This window comes from Lineus longissimus, chromosome 4 (assembly GCF_910592395.1).
Source record: "Lineus longissimus chromosome 4, tnLinLong1.2, whole genome shotgun sequence".
Lineage (NCBI taxonomy): Eukaryota > Metazoa > Nemertea > Pilidiophora > Heteronemertea > Lineidae > Lineus > Lineus longissimus.
Window position 1 is genome coordinate 16,923,682 of NC_088311.1, and position 19,577 is coordinate 16,943,258.

At 37.9% G+C, this 19,577-nt stretch overlaps 1 protein-coding gene and 1 long non-coding RNA gene across 2 annotated transcripts in view; both read right to left on the reverse strand.

The window, feature by feature from the left end:
- Nucleotides 1-19,577, reverse strand: part of LOC135486789 (uncharacterized) — a 58,469-nt gene that overhangs the window by 30,041 nt on the left and 8,851 nt on the right. The window lies entirely within an intron of this gene.
- Nucleotides 3,748-5,432, reverse strand: LOC135486276 (uncharacterized). The gene is made up of 3 exons (XR_010446676.1): nucleotides 5,343-5,432; nucleotides 4,455-4,520; nucleotides 3,748-4,049 (listed from the first exon to the last, which is right to left on the reverse strand). It is a non-coding gene; the product is annotated as an uncharacterized LOC135486276 (long non-coding RNA).

The window sequence follows — 19,577 nt, forward strand, 5'->3', positions numbered from 1 at the left end:
TGATTATGACAGGCGTGCAACGGTAGGTATCTGCTCCCCAACTTCCACCCTAATACGGTACAATAAGTTACCATTTGATGGGAATGGGACAATGCCCTCACTGTGTATGGAGTCATAGGGATAAGAAGACATTATTCATTAGTGTTGGTACAAGTGATTTTGCCCAAAAAGCATGCGCATTCAAAAAACAAAATATGCAAGGTATCACGTACATGACCATGACGACGTGCAGAAAGTGCACTGGCCAGTGCATACCCTATGGCTATGTACTAGTAAACATGGTAAACATGAACAACATCATTATTCATCGGCAGTTCATTTTACTCCGAGCTTTTCCTGAAACATATAGCCATGATGATTAGGCCTACCATGTACCATGACCAATAACAGCACTAGATCATGTAGATGTCAACAAGTTCACATGAACCGTATAACCCCGCATGGCGCATGTTGGGCATGCGTCTAAACCAAAGCCCCAAAATCACTTGTTTTGGTCTATTTCACTTGTGTTTCCCCCGTCTCCCAGTCCATAATACATTTACAGTTTACAATCCCCGATCATGGCCCAACAAAAGGTCATCGGTTGACTAAAGGAACACAACTGTTCAATGGATTTATAGTTGAATGCGATCAAACTACGTCTTTTCAATCGTGGATTGTAAATTTAACCCCATGGGCCTAGGGAAGGCCCTATAACAATACTTTCGACACAGTTATTATCTCCGCTGCCTCCACCATGTTACACACGGTGCTCACTGCTGATTCTAAAATGCGCCACCTAGTCAAAACAGGACATATGTTCTTCTAGGAATAGATCTCTTTCCAGTATTTCGTCATTCCACTATCGTCATCACCTCATCATACTTTCATTGACATTACAGGCACACATCCACAGAGCACTCTTCAAATCATCTAGTGGTTATCCAACTAGGATTATAAAGGTAATTTCTTAGCCCCGCACAGTGGGTTTCAGTCTTGATAAAGGGGCACTATTGCTAGCAGCTAGGTAGGCAAGATAAAGTTAGCCGAAGTAGCCGATAGGGGTCTCTCACCCCTCAAAGTCGTCACAACTATTCAAGCTTGTACAAGGAATACATGCAGCGCTGACTCTAACAAGACCCAATGGGAATGTCGCACAGTCATCTGTCAAAAACAAGACCTATGTTGTAGAATGATCTCTTGCCAATATTTAATAATTGCACTATCGTCATCACCTCATCATACTTCATTGACATTACAGGCACACATTGACATAGACCACTGTTGCAATCAACAACACAGTCGCTATCCAAGTAGCATTATAGAGGTAATTATCATTATCATACCTCATTAGCATGTGAACCAATCGCGTCGCGTCCTTTGCGATCACGGCAAAGCCTCATGGAATAATGTCTTTCACCGTTGAATAATTTTTCATATTCCATGCCTACAACTTCAATTTCTTCATATTCCATGGCTAGAAGTTCAATACTAATATAATATCCAAAATAAAGTTACAAGAAGTAGTCAATAGGGGTCTCTCACCTCTCACTGTATGTCCACACTATTCACGCTTGTACGAGGAATACATTCAATGCTGAATCTAACAACACCCAGTGCCCTTACTCTGTATATTAGTCACTGGAAGATGGCCCATTTCACTCCTTGCTTCTACTTCACCTATAGTCTCATTGCAAACGCCTCAGTTCTATGATATCACATTCACTTTCAGCTGTCATGCAACGCAACAACTGTGCTATCTGCCATCGCACATCAACGAAGAAGTGCAGCCGCCCACATTCCACCTCACGTCTGTCCGACCAGCTGCAATCCTCGAGGACGCCCCACTGTACCACGATTTCACTACGATGTTTGACAAGAAGGAGCAGTGCGCGAGATAGGCTAATGAGCAGACTTCCCTCGCTTGAGTTTCGGAAGAATGTTCCATATCGCGCTAAGCTGACCACTGCTGACCATGACAGGCGTGCATTGGACTGGTACAGGTTGGAACTGAACATTGAATATGCTGGTGGTGACGCTTTCTGATGAGAAGTTGGTCGTGACTGATGCAGTATCCTTGGACTTGTCCACAGCATCGTTCAATCATTGCTCTCTGAGCTGCCTTGATTCTGTACTTACCCAAATACTAAGACCAAATGCCTCTTGACTGTGCTTTAAGAGAGACTGGCGCCATGCCTAGAGATATGACTGACCCCTATTGGCAAATTTGTATGACTTTATCTTGCCTACCTAGCTGCTGCCTATAGTCTCCCTTTAACTGCGGAACACTTCAAAGTCGATAAAATGCCATGTTCCACCTTTTAATGTGTTCAGACTGCCATTTTCAAAATAATCAAGTCAGGACACTGCCTTCTCACCTCATAATAAATTTTGCTTTCCTCAATAATAACATTTCTTCTTCTTCAATGCTTTCATCATTCCAAACTTCTCCTCCTCTGACTTTTACAGGGGTAGTCATGGCAATCAAAACCCAAATACTGAGACCAAATGCCTGTTGACTGTGCTTTAAGAGAGACTGGCGGCATGCCTAGTCTCTCTTAATGCACAGTCAACAGACACCAACCCCCTCAGACTCAGAAACCACAAACGCCCAACCCTTCCTGCTACCTTAATACTTCTGGATTTAGCTTGATTACATTACATCACGGCAGCGGCCACCTTCAGCGCCACCACGTGGGGCCTAATGGTATGAGGCTAAGTTTGGGGGCGAAAAGGCTGGGGGCGAAAACGTCAGCGAAACGACCGGATACCCATAACATAGCAAATCCGCTGCAGACCAGATTCCGCAGGTTCCGCAGAATCCGCAGGATCCGCTAAATCGCCATGGCCGCCTCTCAGGCCAATTAAGAAAGGGCCATTTTCAAGAAGTCTCCCGTTCCGTCGGAAGACAGGTTCCCAAAAAACAACATTGTTTATGGCCATATTTAGTTTAGTTTAGTGTTTTAGTGGATACATGTACACAGCGAAATAAAACATAACATCATCGATACAGTAAATAAAATGCACTTGTATAATACACATTGGTAAAAATACATATACCACTGGTAACCGTACTGGTCATAATGACCTTTTCAATGGCACCATGAAAAAAAGACGACAGAATATATGTATTGTGGTGGTAGGAATCCAGAAGTATTAGGGTAGCAGGAAGGGTTGGGCGTTTGTGGTTTCTGAGTCTGAGGGGGTTGGTGTCTGTTGACTGTGCTTTAAGAGAGACTAGGCATGGCGCCAGTCTCTCTTAAAGCACAGTCAACAGGCATTTGGTCTCAGTATTTGGGTTTTGATTGCCATGACTGTACCCCTGTAAAAGTCAGAGGAGGAGAAGTTTGGAATGATGAAAGCATTGAAGAAGAAGAAATGTTATTATATATTGAGGAAAGCAAAATTTATTATGAGACTAGAAGGCAGTGTCCTGACTTGATTATTTTGAAAATGGCAGTCTGAACACATTAAAAGGTGGAACATGGCATTTTATCGACTTTGAAGTGTTCCGCAGTTAAAGGGAGACTATAGGCAGCAGCTAGGTAGGCAAGATAAAGTCATACAAATTTGCCAATAGGGGTCAGTCATATCTCTAGGCATGGCGCCAGTCTCTCTTAAAGCACAGTCAACAGGCATTTGGTCTTAGTATTTGGGTACAGTATCAAGGCAGAATCAAGGCAGCTCAGAGAGCAATGATTGAACGATGCTGTGGACAAGTCCAAGGATACTGCATCAGTCACGACCAACTTCTCATCAGAAAGCGTCACCACCAGCATATTCAATGTTCAGTTCCAACCTGTACCAGTCCAATGCACGCCTGTCATGGTCAGCAGTGGTCAGCTTAGCGCGATATGGAACATTCTTCCGAAACTCGAGCGAGGGAAGTCTGCTCATTAGCCTATCTCGCGCACTGCTCCTTCTTGTCAAACATCGTAGTGAAATCGTGGTACAGTGGGGCGTCCTCGAGGATTGCAGCTGGTCGGACAGACGTGAGGTGGAATGTGGGCGGCTGCACTTCTTCGTTGATGTGCGATGGCAGATAGCACAGTTGTTGCGTTGCATGACAGCTGAAAGTGAATGTGATATCATAGAACTGAGGCGTTTGCAATGAGACTATAGGTGAAGTAGAAGCAAGGAGTGAAATGGGCCATCTTCCAGTGACTAATATACAGAGTAAGGGCACTGGGTGTTGTTAGATTCAGCATTGAATGTATTCCTCGTACAAGCGTGAATAGTGTGGACATACAGTGAGAGGTGAGAGACCCCTATTGACTACTTCTTGTAACTTTATCTTGGATATTATATTAGTATTGAACTTCTAGCCATGGATTATGAAGAAATTGAAGTTGTAGGCATGGAATATGAAAAATTATTCAACGTTGAAAGACATTATTCCATGAGGCTTTGCCGTGATCGCAAAGGACGCGACGCGATTGGTTCACATGCTAATGAGGTATGATAATGATAATTACCTCTATAATGCTACTTGGATAGCGACTGTGTCGTTGATTGCAACAGTGGTCTATGTCAATGTGTGCCTGTAATGTCAATGAAGTATGATGAGGTGATGACGATAGTGCAATTGACTAGGTGGCGCATTTTAGAATCAGCAGTGAGCACTGTGTGTAACATGGTGGAGGCAGCGGAGATAATAACTGTGTCGAAAGTATTGTTATAGGGCCTTCCCTAGGCCCATGGGGTTAAATTTACAATCCACGATTGAAAAGACGTAGTTTGATCGCATTCAACTATAAATCCATTGAACAGTTGTGTTCCTTGGCTTTAGTCAACCGATGACCTTTTGTTGGGCCATGATCGGGGATTGTAAACTGTAAATGTATTATGGACTGGGAGACGGGGGAAACACAAGTGAAATAGACCAAAACAAGTGATTTTGGGGCTTTGGTTTAGACGCATGTCCCACATGCGCCATGCGGGATTATGCGGGATTATACGGTTCATGTGAACTTGTTGACATCTACATGATCTAGTGCCGTTATTGGTCATGGTACATGGTAGGCCTAATCATCATGGCAATATGTTTCAGGAAAAGCTCGGAGTAAAATGAACTGCCGATGAATAATGATGTTGTTCATGTTTACCATGTTTACTATACATAGCCATAGGGTATGCACTGGCCAGTGCACTTTCTGCACGTCGTCATGGTCATGGACGTGATACCTTGCATATTTTGTTTTTTGAATGCGCATGCTTTTTGGGCAAAATCACTTGTACCAACACTAATGAATAATGTCTTCTTATCCCTATGACTCCATACACAGTGAGGGCATTGTCCCATTCTCATCAAATGGTAACTTTTTGTACCGTATTAGGGTGGAAGTTGGGGAGCAGATACCTACCGCTGCACGCCTGTCATAATCAGCAGTGATGAGCTTAGCGCGATATGGAACATTCTTCAGAAACTCAAGCGAGGGAAGTCTGCTCATTAGCATATCTCGCGCACTGCTCCTTATTGTCAAACATCGTAGTGAAATCGTAATGGAAAACGTCTGGCTTTGCGCCAGACGTTGAGACTAATAAGTGAAGAACTAGTAGGTAAAGAACTTCTACTTGCGCGAGACTGCTCTGATAAAATTATCATTGCAGAGACTACGGTGACGTACACATATATTTTTTACAATCAAAAATGCCCTCAAAAGACGACATGGAATGATTATTTTATTGATATTTCCTACTATATACCTTCCAATTATCACTTTATACAAATAGATCGGCGTTAGGTCGCATGCTTTTCTTTCCTGGTGACACTATAAAGCAAAATAGTTGCAACCCCGTAAATGCGCTATAAGTCCAATAATAAGTGACGGTGACCCGTTATAAATGTTTCGCCAGCTTCGCTTTTTTGCCGCTACGCGGCGCGTTGGGCCCTTGCGTCTAGGTAATTCTAAGCTATTTTAACAAAAGCCCTTACAGGCCTTTTTGTCTCAAATTAGCTTAGAAACCCCTAAGAACCAGACACCACAATACATATATTCTATCATTCATGAAATGGTCAGTGAAGCGTTGCAGTGAAATGGTAAGGGAATACTAGAGTTCAATGGGTTAATGTAATCATGACTTACTGTATTCCAACAGAAAGTACACGTCAATAGCTTTTTTCCGTGCATTTTACCTGATATATGATGTTGGCACTGTTCACTGCATGTACATAATTTTACTAGTAAATAAATAGAAAATGGCAACAGGATATTTATTAAATACCGAAAGGGCACATAAGATTCCACTTGGTTTGAAAGCTGAGAGGCAGCATCATATCATTACTCATAACCCATCATCTGCTAACCCCAAAGAAACACTGTATGTTAGAATACCGGCATTGCGAGAGAATACATTCTTTGTACCTAAATCTCTTTATCTGTCTGCTGATGTAACCATTTCTGGTGATTCTAAAAATAGTGTTGTAAATAATCTTGGTAGAAACCTGATTTCAAAGATGGTGGTTAAGTGGGGAACAGAGCAGATATTTGACCTTGACGAATACAGTCATTATTCTACATTTAAAGATCTGTGGTTTACAGAAGAAGAAAGAAATGATAGAGTTTTTCAGGGTATTCAGTCAAAAAATCTTAGAGAATTAAGATCAGGAGTCGCTGAAGCTGATGTCACTGGAGAAACAGCTAATGAAAAGACTTTAAAGAAAGTGTTTGACAAGAAGTACAAAATACCATTAGATTTTGAACTATTTCATCATCATGCTCCATTTTACAAGTTTCCAATTCAAGAAGATGTGATTATTGAAATAACTTTAGCACCAAAGGAGGAAATCATAGTCACCACAAACACAGCTAGCATGGGCTACAAACTAGAGAATATTTGTTTTGAATATGATACCGTAACCAACAAAATGATTGCTAGTCAATTGAGTAACAAGTACAATTCTGGATTCTCAATATTTTATGATTGGGTAGACCATTTTAAGACAGTCAATGTTACTGCTAATGAAACACTAATTAATGAGAACATCAACTTTCCAAGAATGTCTATTAAAGGATTATTATTACTATTTGTGTCTGACTATGTAGATGGAGCTAGAGATTCAGAGAAGTTTGAAAACCCTAACATAAGTAAAGTGCAGATCACAATAGAGGGTGTTGCCAATCAGGTGTTCCCAGAAGGAATGAGAATGATGGATCAATGGGAGGAGATCAAGAAACCTTTTATGTCTGAAGATTTGAAGAAAACTCATGACTGTAACATGACCATGGAGAAATACTATGGTGATTCTAATCACTATGGTTTATGGTTGGACCTGAGAACTTCTGAGGATAATCGCCTTCACGGATCAGGAAAGAAGCTCCAGAACACAAAAGATGGTATTCAATTATCTATTACAAAGAAATCTGGAAAGGGACCATACAAAATGCACATATTCGTGGTTTCTGACGCCCAGGTAAACATCCAGAATTCTCAGATTGCTTCACTCCAGCACTGAGGTGCTGCAAGAACAAAAGTTCGCTCCAACACTGAATACTAGATAAATGAGTTTTACTAGTGATTTTCTAAGTAATTAAATGGATACACCAGGAAAGAAAGATATCATAAATACACTGTATCAAAGTTTACTGTTGGCATCAACAACAATTGGTTACTCTATGTTACTGAAAAGGTTCTTGAGAATCAATATTGGTCCCCCAAGTCAGGCCGACCTAGAGGAAATTCTTAAACTGGGAGGAACTGTAGCTATTAGTAATGGAACATTAGAGTACATTTACGATCAAGGAATCCTACCCAGAAATATTATGAAGTAAGAATAATTTACTTATTTGATAAAAGGTAAATTTGAAAACGAAAATTTGCTTAAGTAAATGATTACTGTAATGAACATAGATTCAAGTGACTATCCAGATCAGAGTTCAAGTGATTTAACAGTCAATCTCAAGACTGAAATTCAAGATGCATGTAGCATCACTTTAACTTTTGCAGTAATACCTTGTACATTCTACAACATAAGTGCAGCCAGGGAGAATAACCGAATCAAAGTTAAGGGTTTTGATGTGGCAGAGATTACGCTACCAGATGGTCTCTATGACCTACAGAGCTTTTCAAAAGTATTTGCGGATAAGTTGAAAGAAAATAGTATGAGTAGAGGTGCTGTCAGATTTGACCTTGAAGAACCAACAGGTAAGGCCATCTTACACTTCCTAAAGAGAAAAAATGAGGCGCATTATCAGATCTATTTTCTTGGTAAAAGTAATGAATTATTTGGCATGAAATCAGAATGGCCTTATCCTTTAGACAATAAAAGTAAGGATGATGTTGTAAGCGAGAAACCCATCAATTTTAGACCAATTAACCATTTTGTTTTTCACTGTGACATAATCGAATCTAATAGTGTATTAAGTAATGGTGAAGCATCTGATGTGCTAACCACAAGACCAATAAAGGAAGCTAATTTTGGGGATTTAATAGCATACACATTTGAGAAACCAATAGCAATTCCCTGTAAACCAAGATTCAATAAGCTGAATATTCGCTTAACTGATGAAAAAGGTGAAATCATCGATCTTAATGGTCATAATGTACAGTACCAATTGGTATTAACTCGAGCTATGCTCTCAGGGACACATCATTGAAATTAAAATTCATTGGAATTAAATGGCTGGCATTGGCATGTTATTTGGATCTGCAATAATCAATGGATTAGCATTCACTGGATCCGGTTACCTTTTTAAAAAACTAGACAAGAATGGCTATGAGACTGAAGTGAAAAGACATGATTTGGCTCAGGAGCAATTACAAAAAGCTTCAACCGAATGGGAGGAGCATAGGAAAAGTACCATTGACTTCGTTAATCTTGAATTAAAGAGAGAAAGAGACGCTTCTATTGATTTTAACAATACTGATTCAGCACTTACTGTTTACAATCATTTACATCCAGAAAGAACTATTGTACTACCTCAGCGACCACAATTAAGTGATTACTACCAACCTAGTGATGAAATGAAGAAATACGAGTACCTATGGATTATCCTAGGACTTAGTGGTTTAGGGTTAATAATTTATTATTTTACTAGGGTTAGAAAGACTAAGACAACTGATCGGACACAGTCCTGATGATCGGACACAGTCCTGAGAGCATAGCTCGATGAGAAGCGGGACTAAGATTTTTGATGTGAAAGAGTAAATCCAAATGGATGTTGTAGTCTAATGATCAGTTTTGATCCTTTTTTCATCTTAAGTTCTTCTATGTAGTACTGTCTTTTCTCCTTAGGAATAACACTGTTTTCTTCTAAGGCATCTTTCATGGCTGATTCATCCTTATTAAAAAATAATACTAAAATTCTTATGTTCTCTCTGTAGTCCTTAACAACTGAATTGTACTTCTGAACTAGTAACCAAACAGTGAGATTGTAGTGCCTGCCGGAAAAGGCAAGATTACATAACTCGGACACCTTCTTTTTTGTGTCTCTCAAATTAGCACAGTCATCAATGAGGAATAATGTGTTAGAACCAGCAAAGGTCAGAGTAGCAAACTGAAGCACAAGGTCCAAATTACTGGCCACAGCTTCGGGATTAACTATGTAGACGTTCTTGTCTTGGTAAATCCATTTCCTTTCATATGTCTTATTGTTGAAATATGTTGGACAGAAAATGACTATGTTCTGGAATTTGTGCCGATACTCCTTTTCTAAGAGGTCAAGGGCAAAATATGTCTTACCACAATTGGTAACACCAGAAATTAACATATTGTGTGGCTCGTAAATAAATACTTCACTCATTTAAATGAATGTAAAGGATGACACACAGCAGTATCTAAGGGATTTGTACTACAACCCTGAGAGTCCCGTGGCTTACAGTTCTTTGAGTAAAATCTGGAAACAGGTCAAGGAAGATATGACTTCGTCACGAGAGCAGAGCACAACTTCGTTGTTAGGGACAAAGTCCCGCTCAGGAAAACTTATTAAAAAAAAAGAAGTGAAAGAATTTCTAGAAACACTACCAACTCACCAACTACACAAACCGGCCATTAAGAAATTCACCTTCAGGAAGACAATGGTATCGTACATCGATCAACAGTGGCAAGCAGATCTGGTTGACATGCAAAAATTTGAGAAACAGAATAAGGGTTTCAGATTCATTTTAACAGTCATAGATCTATTTAGTCGTTTTTCTTGGGCTCTAGCAGTTAAGAGTAAGAGGGGAGAAGAAATCAGAGATGCATTTAAAGTGATATTTGAGGAAGCAAAACCAACGAAAATCCAGTTTGATGACGGTAAAGAATTTTACAACAAACACTTCAAGGAACTCTTAACAGAAAATGACATAGAATGGTTCTCCACAAAATCTGATAAGAAGGCAGCAGTAGTAGAGAGATTCAATAGAACCCTTAAGGAAAAAATGTGGCGTTATTTCACCGCTAAGGAGACTGACAAGTGGATTGACGTTCTGGATGACCTGGTCAGCGGCTACAATAACACATTTCACTCATCAATAGGTATGAAACCTGTAGACGCCAGAAAGATGGAAAACGAAGGAACAGTGTGGTACAATCTTTACGGTCCTCACCTCAAAGAGACATTTGGTGATCCAAAGTACAAAGTAGGTGACAGTGTAAGAATTTCAAAGTACAAGTCCATTTTCGGTAAAGGTTACATGCCAAACTACACTGAGGAGGTGTTCCAAATCAAACAGATCATATTTACTCACCCTATCGTCTACCAGCTTGAGGATTACCACAAAGAAGAAATTCAAGGATATTTCTATGAAGAGGAATTGAGCTATGTTCCTAATCCTGACCAGCTAGAGTACAAGATCGAGAAAATCCTAAGGTACAAGACCAGTAAAGGCAAGAAATACGGATTAGTGAAGTGGAAGGGTTACAGTGATAAGTTCAATGAATGGTTACCAGTTTCTGATATCAAATCATTGAAATGAAATAAAGTCTCTAAAGTGACTTAAGTCACAAGAACAAGTTCGAAAAACGTAATTTAAAAAAAATATGTCCTACTAAATAAAGAAAGAAATGGATGGAGCAATATTTGATAATCAAAATGGTATGATGAATCAAAATGATATGATGAATCAGAATAATATGATGAATCATGATAATATGATGAATCAGAATATTCAGAAGTTTTTGTATTATTTGCATCAAAATAATATGTTAAATCAAAATCTGATAAATCAGATTATGTTAAATCAAAATATGATAAATCAGTTTATCTTAAATCAAAACATGGAAAATCAAAATATGATAAATCAGAATAATATGATGAATCAAAATATGGAAAATCAGAATAATATGATGAATCAAAACATGGAAAATCAACTTACAATTTATTGTGTTAAGTGCTGTGAAAAGAAACCTGAAATTAATTTTGAAAAGAACAGGCGTAATAAACTACTTGATTACTGTAAAGAATGTGGTTCAAGTAAAATCAAGGTATGTAATAAATGTTATGAAAATAAATTACTAAGTGATGGTGAATTTGGTAAAGACGGAAATAGAGGTAACTGTAGATCATGTTTTAATTCATATTACAAAAAGGATTACCTTGACCAAAATGGTAATAGAGACAGACACAAAATTAGAGTTGGTCTAAACCGCATTTCTAAGGGAGAGTGTATCGGTAAATCCTCATTTAATCTAGGATGTACAGACAGTTTCTTCTCACAGTGGTTAAAGTACCAGAGGAGTCTATCTCCAATAGGACAAAGTCCCGAGAACAGAGTTCGAATAGTAGAAGAAGAGTTGGATCATGTCTTACCAATCAAGGAATTCAAAGATAAACCTGAACTGTGCTTTGCTTGGTTTAACATGAGACCAATGTCTAAAACACAAAACAGACAGAAGAGTGCTAAAGTAGACTACACACTATTTAAGGATCAATTGGATAGGTCAATGGATTTCATGGTAAAAATGAGAAGTGAAAACTGGTTTGTCTTTCGAGACCAGGATGTAATACCAAATTGGAAAATAGTGATATCACAGCATTTCGGGGATTATCTTCGTGATGAAAATATGATTCTGCTTGATAGATTATCGAATTTAAATAATAACATGAGAATGAACCAGAACATTAACATATGTAGTCAGACAGAAATCATAAACGAGATGATTAAGTTGAATAAGAGACTTGAAAGAAATTTACTCTTTGCAGTGAATTGATTTTATTTTACTTAATTAAATGAATAGAACTTGGGGTTACACAAAACGACCACGTAATTGGAAAGAAAGATTAGAACGATTTCATAGAGAATTAGAGGCAGAAGTAGAGTCAAAGTTGGAGCCTGGTCCCGAAAAACCTTTAAAACCTGCTGGGCCTGCTGGGTCAGAAAAACCTTTAAAATTTAATGTACTTCAAAAACCTGTAGTGTCTGTAGGATCAACACTAAACACTAGAAATGACAGAACAACTGATTCTAGTTTTTCCCACTAATTAAATGGATGGAGACAATAAGGTTTATCCAGATTTAAGTAATTTAAACTCTGAAAGTCATTTGAACTATGAAAGGTCTGAAAAGCATACAGAAAGTAACCCTCAGGCTTTCAGACTACAACAAATATGTGAGGTTAAGAGTTTCTTAGAAAGCGAGATTGAATTTAGAAGAAAGATATTTTCAAAGTACAAAAAAGCATTTAGCGTAATTACTGGCATTAGCCATTTCCTTAATTTTGCCAGCGTTGCAGCCGGATCTGTTGGTGTTTCCGCTCTAGCTGGTGTCATCACGGCACCGATAGGCTTAGCTTTGGGTGGCGTAACAATAGGTAGTGCCATTATTTCATCAGCCTTAGGCTGGGAGAAAAAGAATATTCTTAAGAAAATTGAAAAGCATGAGAATATCAGAATGTTGGCAATTTCAAAACTGAACACAATCAATGATTTGGTTAGTAAAGCCTTAACCGATTCTCACATATCTACAGATGAGTTTACTTTGATTCTCAAGGAGAAGGAGAAATACATTTCGATGAAAAATGCCATTAGGAAAAAACAAAGGGAGGCAAGTTCAGCTGTTGATGTAGAGTCTTTAAAGAAGACTTTTTTAGAAGAAGGAAAAAAACTAGCACAGACAGAGATGCTAGAAAAACTAAAAGTTCAGTAAATCAAACAGGACCCGGACTACGTCCTAATCCTAATGTGGTGTATCACTATCACTATTATCATGACTTCGGTGTTAGGGATGAATTTCACCAAGTAACACTACCATCAGCACCACCCTATTCATTAGTTTAATCTAGCTATGCTCTCAGGACGTAGTCGTACTCAAGCGAAGTTTGAATCGCTGTAATCTATGTAGCCTTCATAATACATTCCAAATGGTAAGGTGCTTATTCCATCTTCAAGTATGAACCTCTTGTCATCAAAAGGACTGAGGCTTTTTTTGTTAACTTCTTCCAAATAGATTTGGTGTTTATCTGATCTTAAGTGTCTCATCTTGTGGTAAAATGACCTACTCTTTTCAAGACAATCAACATAGTCATCAAATGAGATATTTCTCCTTACTACATTCTTGGCAATACCCTTCAATTTCTTAGAATCGTAATCTTTTGTCGAACTCTGTTCTCGGGACTTTGTCCCAGTCGATCCTTGCTCTCCAGACATAGTCTTGGTCCTGTAAGCGTACATCTTACTTCTCAGGGCAATGAATTCAGTCATCTCTACTCCTCCTAGCTCATCCTTAAAGTAGCCTGGTACCTTCTTCTTACTGGTATCATAGAGTGGATGATCTTTTGGATAATTACTGAAGTCAAAATAGTGTTTCAACTCCTTTAAGTCTTTAGTTAAGTCATCAGTATTAATGTTAAGTACAAAGGAATCTGTATCTAGATACAGTAGTTCAATATTTTTCTCACCAAAGTACGGTTGAAGAACTTCATAATAGAATTCATACATTAATAATTTAGACAATTCAAGTACTGAAGCTCCTATGTAGATTGGTTTGTTGAATTTCATTGATGTTTTCCTCATGCTAATAGCAGCATTATGTTCGTCAAATACGCATATCGATGAAAACCTGGGATTGGCCAATACATTCCTGGCTCTCTCCCCGTCCGATACAAATTCAATTTCAACCCTGTTCCTTACATTCTCACAAGTTTTTCCATAGAACGCATTGTTCATTAATTTAAAGTAATCTTTCTCAAAATCAGTCTTAGAATCCATACGTCTTTTAGTGTTAAAATCAATGTATGGTGCTAACCACTTTGATTGTTTAAAGCTTATCACTGAATGAACCCTCTTAAGTACCATTCCGTGCTTTAGGTAAAATTGTAGCATTCTGTAATGCACTATGTAATTAGTTTTATCCTTTTGTGTTAGTATTAGTTTCTCTACATTTGATCTTTTATCATCGCCCAGTAACTCTCTCTGGTAAGGACTTAATTCATCATCTTCAATAAAGAGAGATTCGGGACAGAATGGAAAGTTCCTTGACTTAAATTTAATATTTCCTGGATACTCCAAATCAACCTCTAAAAAGTAGCCTACTTCACTATCACTTGGAATTGCCATAATCTGCTCTTTACTGATAACATTCATGTTAAGTCGAGCTTTGCTCTCGGGACTTTGTCCTAGTCGGACTTTGTCCTGAGAGCAGAGCTCGAGTGGATCAATATCTATCATTTCAAAACTACCATAGGGTTGAGGTTCCATCATGGACCAGCCGTAGAGATTATTTGCGTCTACGTAGAGTAGTTTGTGGTGTTCATCTGCCTTTACATGTCTTGTTCCCATAACACCCGAAATTCCACCTCGTATTGCTTTCTCAAAAGTAAGTAAGATGTTGGTATCAGTCAGTAGTTCTAGGTTTATTCCTGTGTACTTCAAACCAGCTTGCCAGGTTAGGCCTGGTGCCGAGTAACAGTGACAGGGATCTATCTGAAAGTAGTTCAAATTGACATCCCTGAATTTCTCAAATAAATCAGCTAAAAGGATCACATCAGTTTTGAGGTAGAGGTCAATGAACTCACCGTGATTCCTGATCTTGAAATGATCCCATATTACCTTAGCCTCATCATAGGCAGAATCAGGTGCCATTTCATTTTTCAATTCGTCAAAAAACATAGACTTTTCTAGGTAAGTAACATTGTAGCTTTCATGTGATGTGTAAAAAGAGTAAGGTACTGAACCCTTCTTCCTCAATTGCTTAAAGTCAGTGGTATTTGGGAACAGCTGTCTGGTAATTTTAAAATCATCATCCAACATTGATTTGGTTATGTTGTCTAAACTGGACTGCAGGAATCTGTACGAGTCCAAAAACCTGAAACAACCGAACTGAAATGAGATGTATTCCTCTGATGTTTTGGCAAGTATTTTCAGTTTCTTGTACTTCGGCAGCTTATTCATTAATTCTTTAATAAATAAGTGAGAATCGTAATTACTGAGATTGTGAAAAAACACTGGAACAAACATAGCTTTCTTTTCATTCAAATTACACGAGTTGTGAGCAGCACCTCGATATCTACCACAGTAGTGATCATGATCCTTGACCTTGTCATAACCCAAAGGTTGATTACAATAGTAACAATGTGTTTCTAATTGATATTTATGCCAGTCTTCATCTGTCATTGTTAGAGGAAAGTTACAGTTCAATAAATTGGAGAATTGTTCTTCCATCCTGATTAACCAATTACAGAACACATCTACAACATCAGCACCCCTGTGAGACACATACTGGCTACTGTAAAGGTGTGTGTAGTCTGAGTGAACATAAACACCAACAGCTGATGCATTTTGTTTAAAAAGTTTCTTTGAACTCGGTTCTTTCATCATAGGTGGCTCTACTGATACTACTGGTATGTTGCCTTCGGCAGAAGAACAAGGTTCGCTTATCGCTTCGAAATCAGCATAGATCACAAACGGAACTCTATTTTTGAATGAGTGTTTTTCAAATTTAATTTGTGACCATTTACTGTTAGGTGTAGGCAAAGTAATCTTACAGTAATCGTGTTCTCCACATTTCTTTTTATGTTTATCTAGTGTTGACTTCCTGTAAAAGTAATTCATGCATCTCCTGCAAATATACACTCTATGAGCTAGTGTCCTGAAGAAAAGATTGATGTCTCTTATGTACATGAAATGGTCCTTGAAATACAACAGATCGATGACATCATCATCATCATAATTCTTGGACAGGTAGAGAGGTTCTAGTTTTGCCTCACAGGTGCTCTTAGCCCATTCGTTCTCTAACTTGAACACATTAATCTTGAGATTATTATCACTCTCTATCTTAGGGATATCCTTTTGAATACATACAGGAAATGATTTGATTTTGATATCGGTAGTGATATTGAATGTACTCTCGAGCTCTGCTCTCAGGACAAAGTCCGTCTCTGGATTTTCTTTCAGATATTTAGCGGCCAATAAAGACCAGAGAAAACATTTATTGTCATTTGATTCCACATTTATTACTGCTTTTGTTTTAAATGGTAATTTAGTGTAATGACCACCTTTACACCTCTTGTAAGAACAGATGGTCATGTTACAAGACTCTATTTTATTTAAAGTAAGTCCAGAACCTTGAAAGTACCTTTCCTCAATCTGTGTCTTAATGTAGTTTAACTGGTTGGTTATGGCATAAATTGCCTGGTTCCTTGAAATTATGCTTTCCATTGGAGACTGTATGGGGTGTGTTACACTTTCACCCTGACGATCAAACTGAGCAAATACTGATATGCTAATTTTGTGATGGTAATCATTGAGTTGAAATAATACCTCCTCTAATTTATCTCTGTATTCATACACTTGTTTAGCTTCTCTGTCAATCTTCAAACTAATGGTGACTACAGGCTTGCCAAATTGTTTTACTATTTCTATTCCACTCACTTTCTTTATGCCATCTAGCTCATTTTCCTCAAATGCAAGTTTCTTATCCATAGTTTTAGGGATCAGTGATGGGGCTCGGGGTTGAGCAAGAGGCACATAATCCGGATTTAATTTACTTAAGTGACCTTTGGTTCTCCTGTGAATAGCCATATTATTGTAGGATATGTACTTGTCACATGTAGTGCAAAGTATTTTCTGATTCTTATCAGTCATTCTATTTATTAGATTAAAATTTATTAAATTCAATAAATATCTTGAATTAAATAGAAATGGACTTCATAATCAATGAACAAGAATGTAATGAAGCCAAATTTGAGTACTACTTAACAGACCAATTAGACATAAAATCCATTACTTTGAAATCGATAACCTTTTACAATTCATGGTGGACAGGTGATTTTCTACCAGAGGGAGTAAGGATTTTCTCATTTCTAGTCGAAATAACCAGAATTACAACACATGAGCCCTTAGATAAACAATTATGGTGTAGGACATTATTTGCTCCTGGACTTGAAACAGATACACTTGAAAAGGAAGTCATGAAAATTTGCGAACGGCATTTGGAAAATGATTCTACCACAACTAAAGACACCATTACTCAATACACATTTCCATACTCTCGACATTTTAGTTTAAGTGAGTTTTGTGAGGTATGGCAAAAATACATAAAAGAAAATGGAGTAAGCCATGTGAAAATTTACTGTGATAACAATAATTACATAACCCTTGAACTTACAGAGGATAAAGAGTACCCTCTGAAAGTAGACAAGTTAGATAAAAATGAAAAAATCAAGATTGAGAGAAACACAGAAGGTTTTCAAATAAGCAAAACCATAAGAGAGGTGATAGAAAAACAGCTCACAGTGGTGAATGAGTGGTTTGGCTTTAAGCAAACTAAATTCACCAAGAAAGGAAAATACTACTCCACAAGACCACTCAACTTTTACAGGAAATATCTATTCCTGCAAGCTAATTTGGTTGACAAAGCTAAGACCCTCTACAACAATAAACCATCTAACATTTTCTGCATCATACCTGTAGAAGATGGTGACCAAATAAAAATGCAGCGATACAAACCGAATTGTAAGAAAACGATAAATAAGTGTACTAATCCCATAAAATTCGAAATCACTGATGAGAATGGTAAGCTAGTTAATTTCAGAGGAACAGAGGTTTCTTTAGAGTTAAGAATCGAGCTTTGCTCTCAAGACGAAGTCTGACTGAGACAAGGTCCAGAGAACAAAGCTTGACTCGAGCAGAGCTCTCAAGACGAAGTCGGACTAGGACAAGGTCCAGAGAGCAAAGCTTGACCACCTGATTAGATCATTCCATTAAAGGAATAGTACATTTCTTCTCTTTAACTACAGGTTTAACAAGAGGGTTAATTGATCCCTTCATGACTGCTTCATTCGGACTACGTCCAGAGAACAAAGTTTGATTCAAGCCTGATCGCTGCTCTTTACTTACTTTTTTAGGAAGTTTCTTAAACATGATAAATGATGCTAAAATAATTGCACCTAAACCTAGTACATAGACATAAGTATTACTACTAGATTCACGCAGTGATACATCAGTATTTTGAGATTGTGGTTCTTCTTCCTCTACTTCTTCTTCCTCCTTTTCCACAACTCTGTTGTTTGGTGAGGAGTCCTGTACTTTAAATGTCGTCTTATCCTTTTTTATCCTCTTAAATTCCTTAGATCTTCTACCCAGTTCTCTAGACCATGCTAATTGTTTCTCTGATCGAGGTTTCTTAGACACTGAAACTTTAGTCGGACTTTGTCCTGAGAGCATAGCTCGAGTAGTATCAGTTACAGTTTCAAGTTCAATTTATCTTGGCCGAATTTGATTCGAACTATGTTCTCATAACCAGGTTAATTTAGTCTTCTTTATCATCACTACCTGTGATATCTAGACTTTCATCTATTGATTTGTCACATTCAGAGACAGTCATATTTGGTGTATTCATATTTGATGCAGTCATACTAGATGTATTCATAGATGATTCCTCATGACAATGACCTAAAGTAATAAGTGTTGTTGAGGCAAGTGCAGTTAATGGTCCCATTCTCAAACTCAACCATCCAAGCCATTTATCCAACTCGTTAGTTATCAAATAATCATTTCTAAGATCATGGTAAAGATTATCTTCATCATCTATTGGTAATAACCACCTTGATAATTTAGTGTAAGCTTTAATTACTGTCTTACCCAAAGAATCATTAAGTCTGGCAGCCATCTTTGTTTCATACATTCTATGGTGTTTTAAGATTTCTTTTTCAGTCATATTATCTAAGTCATTAAAAGTTATTTGTTTATTAAGGAAATCCTTGCTTTTACCAGTTGCAACTAGAATCTCTAAGTCTTGTTTGGCTTTAAGGCCACTATCAGTCAAATAGTTCAAATTTTGTTGATTGCTAGTCGGACTTTGTCCTGAGAGCGTAGCTCGAGTTGAGCCTAGTTGGCAACTAGAATTGACTATTCCTTGACTGGGATTAACTATTCCTTGACTAGGATTAACAAAATTTGAACTATTCAACTGCTTGTTTGAAACTTGTTGATTTGTAGAGCAGTTCTGTTGAAAGTTAGTTCTGTTTTGTTGGTAACTACCAGTGTTCTGTTGGTTAGAAGCCCCAACTCGAGCTAAGCTCTCAGGACTCATAACACCAATCTGTTTCATCTGTTGTTCAATCACTGCAGATGTCTGACTATTCATTTGCTGATTATTCATTTAAAATTATGGAAAATGACTGTTAAGTGCAAAATGCTGTTTTCACAACTTTATTGCATCTTAACACTAGATCGAGC